Consider the following 14,421-nt stretch of genomic DNA (forward strand, 5'->3'; position numbering starts at 1 on the left):
GAGATTCGGGAAGATATTATATATTCCGCCCGCGGAGGTCGGGGGAATATATACCCTACTCTCACCGGGGACCCTTCAATAATCGGCATAAGTAGTATAGCGGCCTCCTTGCTTATTGTCGGGCAATTCCATAATTGGCCTGACTATAAGAGGGGCGCTAGAGAGCGCGTCACGTGCTCTGTCTGTCGGTCGGGAGGTATAAAGGAGGGGTGACCCCACTTGTTACCCCCCGATTGTGACGTACTGGTAGCCAGCGCGGGGGATTTCTGAGTGACCCCCCCGGTGGTTTGTGACACCCTCTATCTATCTATCCCTCTATCTATCTATCTATCCCTCTATCTATCTATCTATCTATCCATCTATCCCTCTATTTATCCCTCTATCTATCTATTCATCTATCTATCTATCTATTCATCTATCTATCCCTCTATCTATCTATCTATTCATCTATCCATCTTTCCCTCTATCCATTATCTGTCTATCGATTATCTTTATTATTTATTGCAGGGACAAACCTGCGGTAAATCCGCGGTAAATCCGCGGCAAATTCGCGGCAAATTCGCGGCAAATACGCATGCGGATTTGGTGCGGATTTTTTCCGCAGGTCCGGAAATCTTTCACTGGCAGAAGTTTCTCAAGAAATTTTCTTGAGAAACTTCACATTTCTAGTGCGCACATAGCCTTACACCATTACAGACGGCACATGGGACACATCTGCAGTTGGATCTTTTGTATTTCCAAAATCGCCCCCCAGCTAACTAGAAAAGAAGTTGCTCATCTGGTTTTCCCCTTGATAATCAGGTTGGTGGGGTTTTCTGTGATCAATACGTACCAGGTTTATTCGATCCAGGCCATGTATGAGGGGTCAGTAGACCAGAGTCGTCTTATCTATGTTCTCTCGGTTATCAAATCAACAACTATCAAACACCAGCAATACCCAGCAATGAGGTTTTTGGGTTTGACAACTAAAGGTGGCTTTACACACTGCAACATCGCAAACGACATCGCTGTAACGTCACCGGTTTTGTGACGTAATAGCGACCTCCCCAGCGACATTGCAGTGTGTGAAACACATCAGCGACCTGGCCCCTGCTGTGAAGTTGCTGATCGCTACAAATCGTTCAGGACCATTCTTTGGTCCTTTGTTTCCCGCTGTGCAGCATGATCGCTAGAAAGTCTCAGTGTGTAAAGGGGCCTTAAATGTGCAGGCAGCAGGAGCCGGCTTCTGCGGACACTGGTAACCATGGTAAACAAGAAGCCCTGTCCTTGGTTACCCGATATTTACCTTCGTTACCAGCCTCTGCCGCTCTGTCAGTGCCGGATCCTGCTCCTTGCACGTGTAGCAGAGTACACATCGGGTAATTAACCCCATGTGTGCCGTAACTAGGAGAGCAGGGAGCCAGCGCTAAGCAGTGTGCGCTGCTCCCTGCACGTGTAGCTACAGCACACATCGGGTAATTAACCCCATGTGTACTGTAGCTAGGAGAGCAGGGAGCCAGCGCTAAGCAGTGTGCGCGGCTCCCTGCTCTCTGCACGTTGGTTACTTGATATTTACCTTAGTTACCAAGCGCAGCATTGCTTCAGTGCATCGCTCCTGGCTGGGGGCTGGTCTCAGGTTGCTGGTGGGATCGCTGGAGCGTCTGACTGTGTGACCTCTCACCAGCAACCTACTAGCAACTTACCAGCGATCCCTATCAGGTTGTATCGTTGTTGGGATCGCTGGTAAGTTGTTTAGTGCAAAGGGGCCTTAACAAGCAAGCCACACCAGGCAACACTGCAGGATATAAGACATTAATCCCACGTATATATCCGCTGCCGTGCCCAGAAATGGCCCTTGAATCAAAAGTACCACACTTGTTTGTGGTTTCCAAATTAAGTCATTTATCACTGGTTTCCAGCAGAAGTTTTCGGAATGAAGTGGAACAGACGGTGACAATCACACCACTAATAACTACACAAAGTGGTAACACTAAAGGCCACATCTCACTAAGCAACATCACTGCTGAGGCACGACTTGCTAGCAATGTTGCTTAGTGTGACATCCAGCAACAACCCGGCCCCTGCTGTGAGGTCGCTGGTTGTTGCTGAATGTCCTGGACCATTTTTTAGTTGTTGCTCTCCCGCTGTGAAGCGCACATCGCTGTGTGTGACAGAGCAACAACTAAATGTGCAGTGAGCAGGGAGCCGGCTTCTGCGGACGCTGGTAACCAATGTAAATATCGGGTAACCAAGAAGCCCTTTCCTTGGTTACCCGATATTTACCTTCGTTACCAGCGTCCGCCGCTCTCACACTGCCAGTGCCGGCTCCCTGCTCCCTGCACACGTAGCAGACTACACATCTGGTAATTAACCCGACGTGTACTCTGGCTAGGAGTGCAGGGAGCCAGCACTAAGCGGTGTGCGCTGGTAACCAAGGTAAATATCGGGTTGGTTACTCGATATTTACCTTAGTTACCAAGCGCAGCATCGCTTCCACGCGTCGCTGATGGCTGGGGGCTGGTGAGATCTACCTGTGTGACAGCTCACCGGCAACCCGTGTAGCAACGCTCCAGCGATCCCTGCCAGGTCAGGTTGCTGGTGGGATCGCTGGAGCGTCGCTTAGTGTGACGGTACCTTAAGCGTCATGTTGGGTAAGGACATTATTCCCTAAGGATCAGCACTGCAGGTACTGGAGCCGCCGTTCTCTCCGTGGGTAGCGGTTCTGGGTCTGCAGTGTGGGGCACCGAGAAGGTTTCTGCTGTATCCAGCTGCCCTCCGCACAATCCTGCCCGAATCAGGGCAATGTTGCCATTATAAATAATTACTAGACTCAGCAAAAAAGACTAAATACTGCAACCCTGTAGTAAGAATAAAAATGCTATAATCTTATAAACATTTACCAACTGGTGGTTGTATTGTGCCATTCGTCTAAATGGACTCTAAAGCCCCCGTCACACATAGCGAGACCGCTGAAGCGTTACAGGTTTTGTGACGTATCAGCGACCTCCCAGTGACATCGCTGTGTGTGACAAGCAGCAGCGAGCGGGCCCCTGCTGCGAGGTTGCGGATCCTGACAAAACGATCAGGACTATTTTTTGCTCGTTGGTCTCCCGCTGTGCAGCAGGCATCGGCGTGTGTGACAGCGGGAGACCAACGAGCGCCGGTTCTGAGTGTGCAGGGAGCCGTCGTTACACGGGTCGCTGGAGGCTGTGGAGATCTGCCTGATTGACAACTCAACAGCGACCATGTAGCGACGTTCCAGCGATCCCTGCCAGGTCGTATCATTGTCAGGATCGCTGGGACTTTGCTACGTGTAACGGGACCTGGCTGCTTTCACACTGCATTTCTCTCTCCGTTCAGTGCTCCTGTCCGATGGGGACATTGACGCAGACGGAGTCACCGTGTGCTATGTCGTGCGACATTTTTGCGAGTATATACCCAATAGAGGCGGACACCCAGACTGTGTCTACTATGTCCACCTCCAGTAAGCATATAATCCCAAAAATGGTGCAAGGCAGAGCACACTGTGCCTCAGTCTACACCATTATAGTCAATGGCCCCATCGGCACATGCGTCCTTTTTGCAAGGGGGGGTTAGGTTGGAAGCCCTGACGGGACCACTGTACGGTGAGAGAAAGGCAGTGTGAAAGCAGCTTAAGGCGGTGTGCACACGGTGTGTTTTTAATAGCGTTTTGTTGATGTGTTTTCTAGTGCAGTTGTCACAAAACTGCGCGCAAATCCTTCTGCCAGTAAAGTCTATGAGAACCCTGAATTTTTGTGCATTTGTTGCTTTTTTCCCCTTTTTTTCTAGCAGATTTGGTGCAGAAATAGATCTGCAGCAGGTCAATTCTTTCATTGTTATTTCCACTCCAGAATGCATGCAGAAAGCATCAAAGTCACAGCAAAAACACGTTTTTTTTCTGCCAAGATACAGATTTGATGCAAAAACTTCTGCACCAAATCCTCAGCGTGTGCACAGCCCAGAACACCCCTTCTGCTGCGGTGCACTACATGTACAGTATCAGATGAGGAGCGCAGTTGTACAAGAAAAACAAAGAAAGTCGCCCTTGTTACTTAGCACTATGCAACCCTGATTAGCGAGGGTCTCGGACCCCCACTGATTAGGCACAGCACAATTTGTGGAAATAACAGTTTACTTCTAATGTATCATCTGCGGAAAGAAAATGGCATTACCCGACTTCTCAGTGGCATTAACCTTTCAGTAAACTTTCTTCTGCAATGACTGTGGTAATTCATGAAGCGTGACGCTTAAAGGGGCACTCCAAGTTCACCTGAGTGACGCAGTGCAACACTGTACAATAGAGGACAAAGTTGAATAGGATTTATAATTTGATATTAGGGAAGAGGAGTGCCCACTAATAACGGCAGATTTACAGCACAGAGGAGATTCTGCCAACCTGCAGGCACATGAGGATCAGCCGAGGCCTAGATCTGAGGTCTGTGGTTGACGTATGGAAACTAAGACGGTTACAGAACCACACGAGCTGTTAGCTTAGTGCTACATAAAATAAATGAAGCGTTTCCCACTAATTAGTCTGATACACGGTGGCATGAAGCAGCAACACACAGGCTAAACCAGCATCTTCAGTCCATCTAATGCAGAGGTCTCAAACATGCAGCCCCTGAGGGTGCTTGTTGTGGCCCGCAGACCCCGTGATGATCGCGCCCTATGCCGGGGGTCGGCAGGACTTTACTACAGTTAAATCATTTGTGGTGTAGCGCAGAGGAGCTGTCAGCACTATACCGATGGCTAACGTCCGCCAATTCGATGCAAGGAGGGACGACGCTGCCGACCCCCAGCATGGGGCCGCAATCACCACTGGCCGCAACAAGCAGGTAAGGTGCCCACAGCGGGGCCGCAAGTGTCCTCCGCAGGAGAACGCAGCTGCTCGTAAATCAGGGTTCGGAGCACTGTGGTCTCCTCGCTGTGTTCTCCTGAGGAAGAATGCATACGACTTTGCGCAAACAATTGACATGCTGCGGCCTCTGAAAGTCACATGCAGGTCTGTTTTTGCTGCGGACCACACACGCACAGTGGGAACAGGATTTCTAGAAATCCCATGCACTGTGCTTGTACTGTACAACGCAGCGTTTTGGACACAGCTGAAACATGCTGCATCCAAAACTCTGTAAACACTGATTGTCGGCACGCACCCTAATAAGAAGGAACGGAGGAAAGGCGAAAAAAAAAACATTTTTTGGCATATTACTAAAGGATGGGCACAAAACTACTGGGCACAAAACCATGGGACATGACTACAAGATGTTGGCTAAGATTACTCTATGATGCTGCTAATTGTAAAACAATATTACAAGAAAGTGATAAAATGTAAAAAATAATTCTAAATAAAGCAGGAAATATTTTTGCCATTAAAAAATGCATATAATATATATATATATATATATATATATATATATATATATATATATATATATATATATATATATATATATATATATATATATATATATATATATATATATATATACACACACACACATTAAACAAAAAATAGTGCAGGCTTGTTATAATAAACAAGGACAATATGTTCAAAAAAAGTCATCCAAAAGGTGTATAGAAAAAACTATGGAATCATTAAAAATGTCACTTTGTCCTGCAAAGAATGTGGCCCCCAATTTTTTTTTTGTATGTGCGGCCCATTCCCCCAGCTGAGTTTGAGACCCCTGATCTAATGTGTACTCTGTTTGACCCAGTGTCAAAAGAAACAAAAAAAGGATCAGACATGTTGAATTGAAACATGTCTGATCGTGCTCACATGGGGATAAGGTAGTAGGTGAATACCAATTCACCATTGGCAGTACTCATCTGTGTGCGCACAGATTGTGTATACCCGTGTATCTGGCCATACCCTATAGATCAGCACCCGCTGATCTTCACAGCACTGGATGGCTGTCTAGGGCCAGGTTCACATTGTACGTCTGCAGACACATGACAGTGCGCAAAGCATCTCCTCCGTCTGATTAGGGTTTTCTATATACATTCAATGTAATACATAATCAGTGGTATATATTTTGTTCTGAGTTTACTGGTTTTGACACCCCACCCCCTCAAGATTTCGGGATGACTCTGGGTAGGGGCAGAGGGTGTGTGGGGAGAAGTAAATCTTTTCTTTCCCACCACATTCATTAACACTTCTCTATCCATACTGAGTATGATAGAAGAAAAAACCTATAGTACTTTTACGTATATATTTTTCAGAACAAAGTGTGGTCAGCTCTGCTTTTGTGCACCCCCCCCCCCCAAAAAAAATAAAAACCTGTTAAACTCTTGCTAAGTTGCCCGTTAGTATCTATGGGAATGCTGCCATATACAGTTTTCGCAGTCAGGCGTATATGTCCGGGGAGGGCAGGTATGTGTGAGCCCATCAGGGGTATATAGGAGCCTCTCCATTTCCAGAGGAGCTGGATAGAAAACCCACCGTCCATCTGTCCTCACAGGAGGGGACCTGAGGGCAGGCAGCCGTGTGTGGCAGGATGGAGTGCGCAGGTGGCTACCACCAGCCCCATCCGTCCTCACCAGCCCCATCCGTCCTCACCAGCCCCATCCGTCCTCACCAGCCCCATCCGTCCTCACCAGCCCCATCCGTCCTCACCAGCCCCATCCGTCCTCACCAGCCCCATCCGTCCTCACCAGCCCCATCCGTCCTCACCAGCCCCATCCGTCCTCACCAGCCCCATCCGTCCTCACCAGCCCCATCCGTCCTCACCAGCCCCATCCGTCCTCACCAGCCCCATCCGTCCTCACCAGCCCCATCCGTCCTCACCAGCCCCATCCGTCCTCACCAGCCCCATCCGTCCTCACCAGCCCCATCCGTCCTCACCAGCCCCATCCGTCCTCACCAGCCCCATCCGTCCTCACCAGCCCCATCCGTCCTCACCAGCCCCATCCGTCCTCACCAGCCCCATCCGTCCTCACCAGCCCCATCCGTCCTCACCAGCCTCATCCGTCCTCACCAGCCTCATCCGTCCTCACCAGCCTCATCCGTCCTCACCAGCCTCATCCGTCCTCACCAGCCTCATCCGTCCTCACCAGCCTCATCCGTCCTCACCAGCCTCATCCGTCCTCACCAGCCCCATCCGTCCTCACCAGCCCCATCCGTCCTCACCAGCCCCATCCGTCCTCACCAGCCTCATCCGTCCTCACCAGCCTCATCCGTCCTCACCAGCCTCATCCGTCCTCACCAGCCTCATCCGTCCTCACCAGCCCCATCCGTCCTCACCAGCCTCATCCGTCCTCACCAGCCTCATCCGTCCTCACCAGCCTCATCCGTCCTCACCAGCCTCATCCGTCCTCACCAGCCTCATCCGTCCTCACCAGCCTCATCCGTCCTCAGCAGCCTCATCCGTCCTCAGCAGCTCTACGTCCTACACATCCGAATAGGTTTCTATCACTAATGTAAACAGAGCGCAGCTCACCCCCATGTGACGAGCGCCTCGGCCCCTCCGGCACGGCACATGGCGCTGAGTAACCGGCCTCAGTCTGTGCCAAAGGGATCACAACTATTTTCTCTCACAGAGCAAAGTCCAGGGCTGAGCCCTTCACCCTCCGGGGGCAGACACCTGAGGCCAGGGGCTCACACATTACAGACGGCCGGACACATCCGCCAGCAAAGCGCTCCCAAACTTCTGCCACACACATACACACACTTACTTGCGCAGCGCTGTTCTCTGTTATCAGCCACAGCTGGCCCTCTATCCCCGCAGGTGAGGACTAGTGCTCCCTCCAGCCTTGTCGGATCCGTCCCTGAAAGTGGCCGCAGAGAAGCCCAAACTGCCCCGGTGACGTCATCAGCGGGCTCCGCACAAGTAAACACACCCGGCTCTCCCTACACGTGGAGAACTACAAGTCCCGGGGCGCTCACAAGTTGCAGCCGACTGTGGAACATTCCGGCCCCCCCTGTCCCCGCACAGTGGACTCACCGTCCCGCCGCTCAGCTCCGGAGGGTCCCGGCGCCGCTCGCTCCAGAAGTTAGTGGGAAATGCCTGGTGTGTGCGGGAAGGAGGGACGCACGGGGGCGGGAGCCGGGCCGGAGCCTATGGGAGCGGCGGCGGCCCCACGGGCCTGACACTGAGGGCGGAGGGTGTGAGCTGCGCCCCGGCTGGGGACAGGGTGTGGTGCCGCTCACTGCTCAGCAGAAGGGAGCCCGGGGGCGAGCGCCCGCAACACCCGAGCCCAGGAGCCACCCGCGCCCACCACTGAGCCCAGGAGCCACCCGCGCCCACCACTGAGCCCACACTGTCACTTTCCGCGCATGTGATTGGTCAGAAGTCCATTAGAAACTTACTGCCCCTCCCCCAGCGCCTCAAGAACGAAGGGGAAAGTTCCCATAAGGCCACGTTCCCACCAGTAATGCAAAAACCGCAGGTAAACGAAGGTGAAGAAATTCTCAACCGGCCCCTGCAGCCTCCATCCCCACTTCTTCAGGATGGAGCAGCACTGTTAGCCCCTGTGCTGTGTGCCCCTCTCCCCCAGTGTAGAGTGTAAGCCCCTACCAGCAGGAGCCTCAGGATTTTTGCATTATTGTATTGTTTATAGGCATGTTACTTATCACTGTATATAAACCTGTGAATTATAAAGCGCTGCAGAATATGTTGGCGCTACTCTCACTGCAGCATGTCAATATATGCTGTGGAGACATGAGTGTCCGCAGCGGGGTCCGCAGAGGCCCGAGCCCTGATCATGGCTACAGAGAGCACTGACACTGTGTCCGGATGGTGGGATTCTGGGAATGTAGTTCAAATCTGTGAGCAGCGGTCAGAGATTGTGTTGTGCGCTGGGGGCACCAGGAGGGGTCCCAAAACGGGGGAACAGCACCCCTAGCCTGGTGTATAGGAGCCGGTATGAGCACTGGCTGGGGCACTTCTATAGGCCTCACTCCCATACATGTCCTGTGGACGGCACAGATGGAGCATGTGCTCATTATAGTCTATGGAACTGTAAACATGTCCGTGAGCGGTCAGCAAATAAAAAAAATCAGAAAAACGTCTGCATCTGATCAAAATCACCCATACAAGAAGGCGGAGAGTCCACAGAACGCACCAGAGGGTGATGCCACATGTGTATAATCATCTGATTTTCAACCAGAAAAAAACAACAATCTGTCATCTGCTTTTCTGATCAGCAGTGGAGGACGCTTACAAGATCCATTGTGTCATGGGATACAGGAGTCATTACTACTTCACCAACCCCTATTCCCAATGTCTAATAAGCTCATACTGCCCTCCTGTGCCGGCACGGTACAGCGGTGTCGGTGCTCGCGTTCCCAGGGCTGACATGACCCTGTGCCCGATCACCGCCGGCTTCTCTCCCCACCTTCAGACTACGGCCCCTTTCACACATCAGTTTTTTGCCATCAGTCACAATCTGTTGAATTTTGAAAAAAAACAAAACGGATCCAGCGATTGATGCCGCTGGATCTGTTTTTTTCTCATTAACTTGTATTGGTGACGGATGGCCTCACATTTCACGGATCCGTTGAAAAATGTTTGTCCGTCGGACGGAGACGACGTCCACAGTAACGTTTTTGTGTACGTCGAAAAAACGGACAGAGATAGATCCATCGCCGTCCGTCGTTTGGTAGAATGGAAGCCTATGGGCGCAGGATCAGTCTTCATCAAATGACGGAATCTGGTGACAGATTCCGTTTTTTTAACTGAGCATGCTCCAATTATTATTTAGCCCCTAGCTAGTCAGATCCATCGATAAACTGATCCGTCGCATCAGTTTAGCCACAATCTGGGACGAAAAACGGATTGCGACTGATGGCAAAAAAATGATGTGTGAAATCAACAGGCAGAGCATGCACAGTTTTTTTTCATGTAAACACAGGCTCGGACATGTTCAGATTAGCATTTTTTTTTCCTCAAAGACGATCAACTTTGATCTATTTTATTTTGCACACGGATAGAACACAGACCAAAGAAACGGACGTCTGAGAGAACACAGACCGTATCACAGGTGGTGCAAAACCCAAACACGAATCTAATACTGATGGCATGGATGATAACCTTAGATAAGCCCCTAAAGCCCTGTGTGCACGCTGCAGATTTACTGCGGATTTGCTGCAGAAAACGTTTGACATTTGTGCAGTCATTCCCCCGCAAAACCTATGGGTTTTTTTTATACCTGCAGATTTACGGTGGCTCAGTGGTTAGCACTGCAGTCTTGCAGCGCTGGGGTCCTGGGTTCAAATCCCACCAAGGACAACATCTGAAAGGAGTTTGTATGTTCTCCCCATGTTTGCGTGGGTTTCCTCCGGGTTCTCCGGTTTCCTCCCACACTCCAAAAACATACTGATATGGAATTTAGATTGTGAGCCCCAATGGGGACAGTGTTGCCAATGTATGTAAAGCGGTGCGGAATTAATAGCGCTATATAAATGAATAAATATTTTATTATTATATTATTTACCAGCGGAATTTCTGCTGCGGAATTAATGTGTATGTCACTTTTCTGCAGGTCCCTGAGGTTTTGCCATTAATTATTGGTAAAATCCCGCAGGGATCAATCTGCGGACAAACCATGGCAAATCCGTACCAAACCACGGCAAAACCGCATGCGGATGTCGTTGCGGTTTTGGTGCGGGATTCTTTCAGAGGGTCCGGATTTTCCTTACGAAAAAGTCAGTTTCTAGTGTGCACATGGCCTAAAGGGAATATTTGCACAAGGCAGAAATCCACAAGAAATTAGCAAGAGCTTCATATTTTTCTTTTGTAAGAAAGTGGCATGTTTTTCTCCACATTTGCACCATAACTGATTTTTTTGGATGATCTTGCTCTTCCCTGATCACTTTCCAAAAATAAAAGGAGACGAGGACAGAGCTTAAAATAGAGGGCGATAAATAATAATGGGGAAATAGGGTGTCAATTTTCCATATGTGATCTAATAATAGAAGTGAAATGGCCATGACACTCGCTCTGAGCTGACCATTCTTCATGTCCATCCTGCGGGGGCTGACCATATTCTATCTTCCCTGTCTTCTTAGTTCTAAATGTTTAGTCACGTGGCAGATTTGTCCCATCGCTCCTGCTGCTGAAATTATGCCCATTCTCATGTATGGGATGGATTTTTTAAGATAGTTGATTTCTATTTGGCCACTATTGTAGCCATATTCTGCCTGTTTGACATTGGCCTTACACGTGGCAACATACACAATCTATATTATATATATATATATATATGTATATATATATATATATATATATGTATATATATATATATATATATATATATATATATACACACAGCACTTCTGGGAACTCCCGGATACTGCGATCCTTCACTTATCAGCAAGGTAAATATTGCACAATAGATATGAAGCAACTGGGAATTAACGAGGTATTAATTCATCACATTGCCAACATTAGAGGAAGTTAAATTGGCATTAATTTAGATTTCTCTGACCTGACATAACCGTGTATTGGCCAGCCCACTGGTCAGATGACCGTTCTTCCTCTCGAGAGCCTCTGGTACATGCTCAGCTTGGTTGAGCCAAAACTTTAATAGAGAGTGGACACCTATTTCAATGGCTTATCTCCTGTGATCTCAAAGGAGTGGGCATAGTGACGACATCGATAGCCTGTCCTGCATGAATCACTGGGCTTGGCCAATGTTAAATTATATGGTTACATAAGAGTTACTCCTCTAAATACATCTGTCATCTATTTGATAAACAGCTGTGAGCGCTGGAGACCACCGTTCACAAGAGCCAGGATCGCAGTCCCCTGTGTGACTGGAGCAGGGGTGCACAAGAACGAGTGTCAGCCCATCCTTGCCATGGAAGTGAACGGAGTATGCACATCTTTCGATCAGCGCCGATCATATATTTATCAGCAATCCTATCAAGAAACAATTGTGTATTTAGAGATCCAGTTGAGCATGGATTTGCAAAAAGCTGGATTTTTTTGCAGCTTGCTTGTGGCAATGATCTTATAGAGAGAGACTTCTGTCACGGACAATGTGTAGCCCCAACGTCAGGCCCTCTGTGCAATACAAGATCTGGTACCCTGCGTAAACAGGCTGTTAAAAGACCGGCTGTTCAGGCCTCATGTAATACTGCACATTGAGCAATCCAAACAGGATCTTATTGTGCACAGTACAAATGTTTATTTTGTGTTTCAGTCTGTTACATTTTGTTTCTATAGTGTTTCTGTTATTGTTCTGTATTGTGCTCCTAGTTCCTCGTTCACATAAGCATATTATACGGTTGTGTGCCGTCCAAATAAAAAGAGAGATAGAGACGCAGAGTTGGAGAGAGAGACAGACAGAGCGAGAGACACAGAGTCAGAGAGAGCGAGAGACAGGCACAGAGTCGGAGAGACAGGCACAGAGTCGGAGAGACAGGCACAGAGTCGGAGAGACAGGCACAGAGTCGGAGAGACAGGCACAGAGTCGGAGAGACGGACAGACACAGAGAGAGAGACAGACACGGAGAGACAGAGAGAGAGCCACAGAGTCGGAGAGACGGGCACAGTCGGAGAGAGAGACACAGAGTGGGAGAGAGAGACAGACACAGAGTCGGAAAGACAGAGAGCGAAAGACACAGAGTCGTGAGAGAGACCAACACAGTTGCTTTAGCAACACTAATTGTATTTTGGTCCTGCCAATAAAGCATATTTGAATTTGAGAGACAGACAGATACACAGAAAGAGAGGGAAACAGAGACAGACAGGGAGAGTGAGAGAGACACTTAGTTACTATCCCGGGCATCGCTGGGTACTACAGCTATAGACATAAAACGGACAGATGGAATACAGATGACAATATGGACGAAAAATGTTTTTTTTCTGCATTAAAATAGGATGTTTTTTTACACGCTCGTCTGCCCCTGGCCTAATTGTCAGTTTCGATTAGTTATTGTTCTGTTTTTTTTGTAGAAGGGATTTGTCCAAAATAATTAAAAATCCGCCCAAATGTGGATATAACCAAGCAGAAATTATAAGGATCCTTAAGACAAATAAGACTTAATGAAGCAATAAAATGAAGAGTATTCATAGCCCGGCCCGACACGGACTCGTCTCAACACGCATTGGCACATAGGATTTAGTGGTAATGGAGAGGCGGGAGACTTAACGAGGAAAAGCGCCGCGTCTGCAGCAACAACATGCAGAAACAAATGTGAGGACAGCTGCCTGCTAGGACACTTGTGTGATGATGTGCAACAAAGGAGGAAAGCCGGATCAGCTAGACTCTGCCCTCCACTCTCCGGAATTACTGCAGACACAACAGTGGTATATACAGCAATAATAAGCCCTAACTTTCCAGGGTAGACCCCTGTCCTCTCCTCATACTGCGTCTGTACACTATGAACATTGGAAAAGGAGCTGTGTAGGGCTGGGAGCATTTAGTATACAGTATATTTCAGGAGCCTATCCTGGCCAATACTGTAATGTTCCCATAGACTCCCATTTACTAGATGGAGGAGCAATGTATTTTTTTGGCCTCCAAATATCGGCTGTGAAACGGCAAAGCAAAATTACTGCATAAGAAAACACAGCAGCGCGTGCATTCATACACAGGGACATATACTACTACAAAAAAAACCCCATACTACGCAATACACGCCATGGGTCTGTATGGTGGACGGATGTCTGTGGCCACTGTCAGGCGTATGATGTATGTACGTACCTAATAAGGGTTGATATAGGCTCCCTTGTGTTCTACAACATTTCTCATTGAATTTAATTGAGAATATCTGCAATGCAGATTACATTTCCACATGGAAATAGTCTGCACTCTGTGAATTGAGATCTGTAATGTACCCACATTGTTTTATATTCTGTTTTTTTTAAAACATTTCTTAATTATAGCCAGGCTGTGATTCCTAATCTGAAGATTTTGAAGATCATATAGAATACCAGCTGATTGAAGGGGTTGTACAGGTTTGGCACCAAAGTCTGCAGTCACTCCATGTGACAGCAGACATGTGAATCCTCACATTGTGCATGGTGCGCACTGTCATTATTTTTTTTTGATGCCGGGAGCGGGCAGTCATGTGACCACAAGTATGCGATATGCGTCGTTCCGGCCACATTCTGACTAGATGTGCATGTCCACACTCAATTCACTTATACTAAGTGAGGCAGCATATGCATAGTTGGAATTTGACCAGAAGTATGCATACTGCAGTCACCGGAGAATCCTAACACGCGTTAGGAATAAAAAGAAATTAATAGGCACCAGACTCTGTTTTGCGGGATTGAGTCTGATGGCAAAAATTGTGCCAAATGGTGCACTAAACTGCACATGGATGTGAGAGAATACAATCCATTTTGTTCTCATAGAAACCATCTTGTCTTATAACTGAATGATGTCATAGGGCTCAGCTAACACTGATGGGCAGGGAAATTTCACATTTCTACACACACCCCTGCGGATCTTATTGGTGCATAGTCATTTCTT

General features: G+C 48.3%; 1 protein-coding gene across 4 annotated transcripts in view; it reads right to left on the bottom strand.

Moving 5' to 3' along the window:
• SGMS1 (sphingomyelin synthase 1) overlaps window positions 1–14,421 on the bottom strand; it is a 415,891-nt gene that overhangs the window by 89,620 nt on the left and 311,850 nt on the right. Inside the window, exon 1 of one of the 4 annotated variants that reach the window (XM_075348727.1) lies at window positions 7,941–8,237. The exons of 1 other annotated variant lie outside the window; for it this stretch is intronic. The gene's annotated coding sequence lies outside the window, so the exon portion shown is untranslated. Of the gene's footprint in view, window positions 1–7,335; window positions 7,385–7,671; window positions 7,920–7,940; window positions 8,238–14,421 lie in introns of those variants that run through there. 2 more of the 4 variants (XM_075348728.1, XM_075348729.1) reach the window with 2 other exon arrangements.

The sequence above is a fragment of the Anomaloglossus baeobatrachus genome, chromosome 5 (assembly GCF_048569485.1).
Source record: "Anomaloglossus baeobatrachus isolate aAnoBae1 chromosome 5, aAnoBae1.hap1, whole genome shotgun sequence".
Classification (NCBI taxonomy): Eukaryota; Metazoa; Chordata; class Amphibia; order Anura; family Aromobatidae; genus Anomaloglossus; species Anomaloglossus baeobatrachus.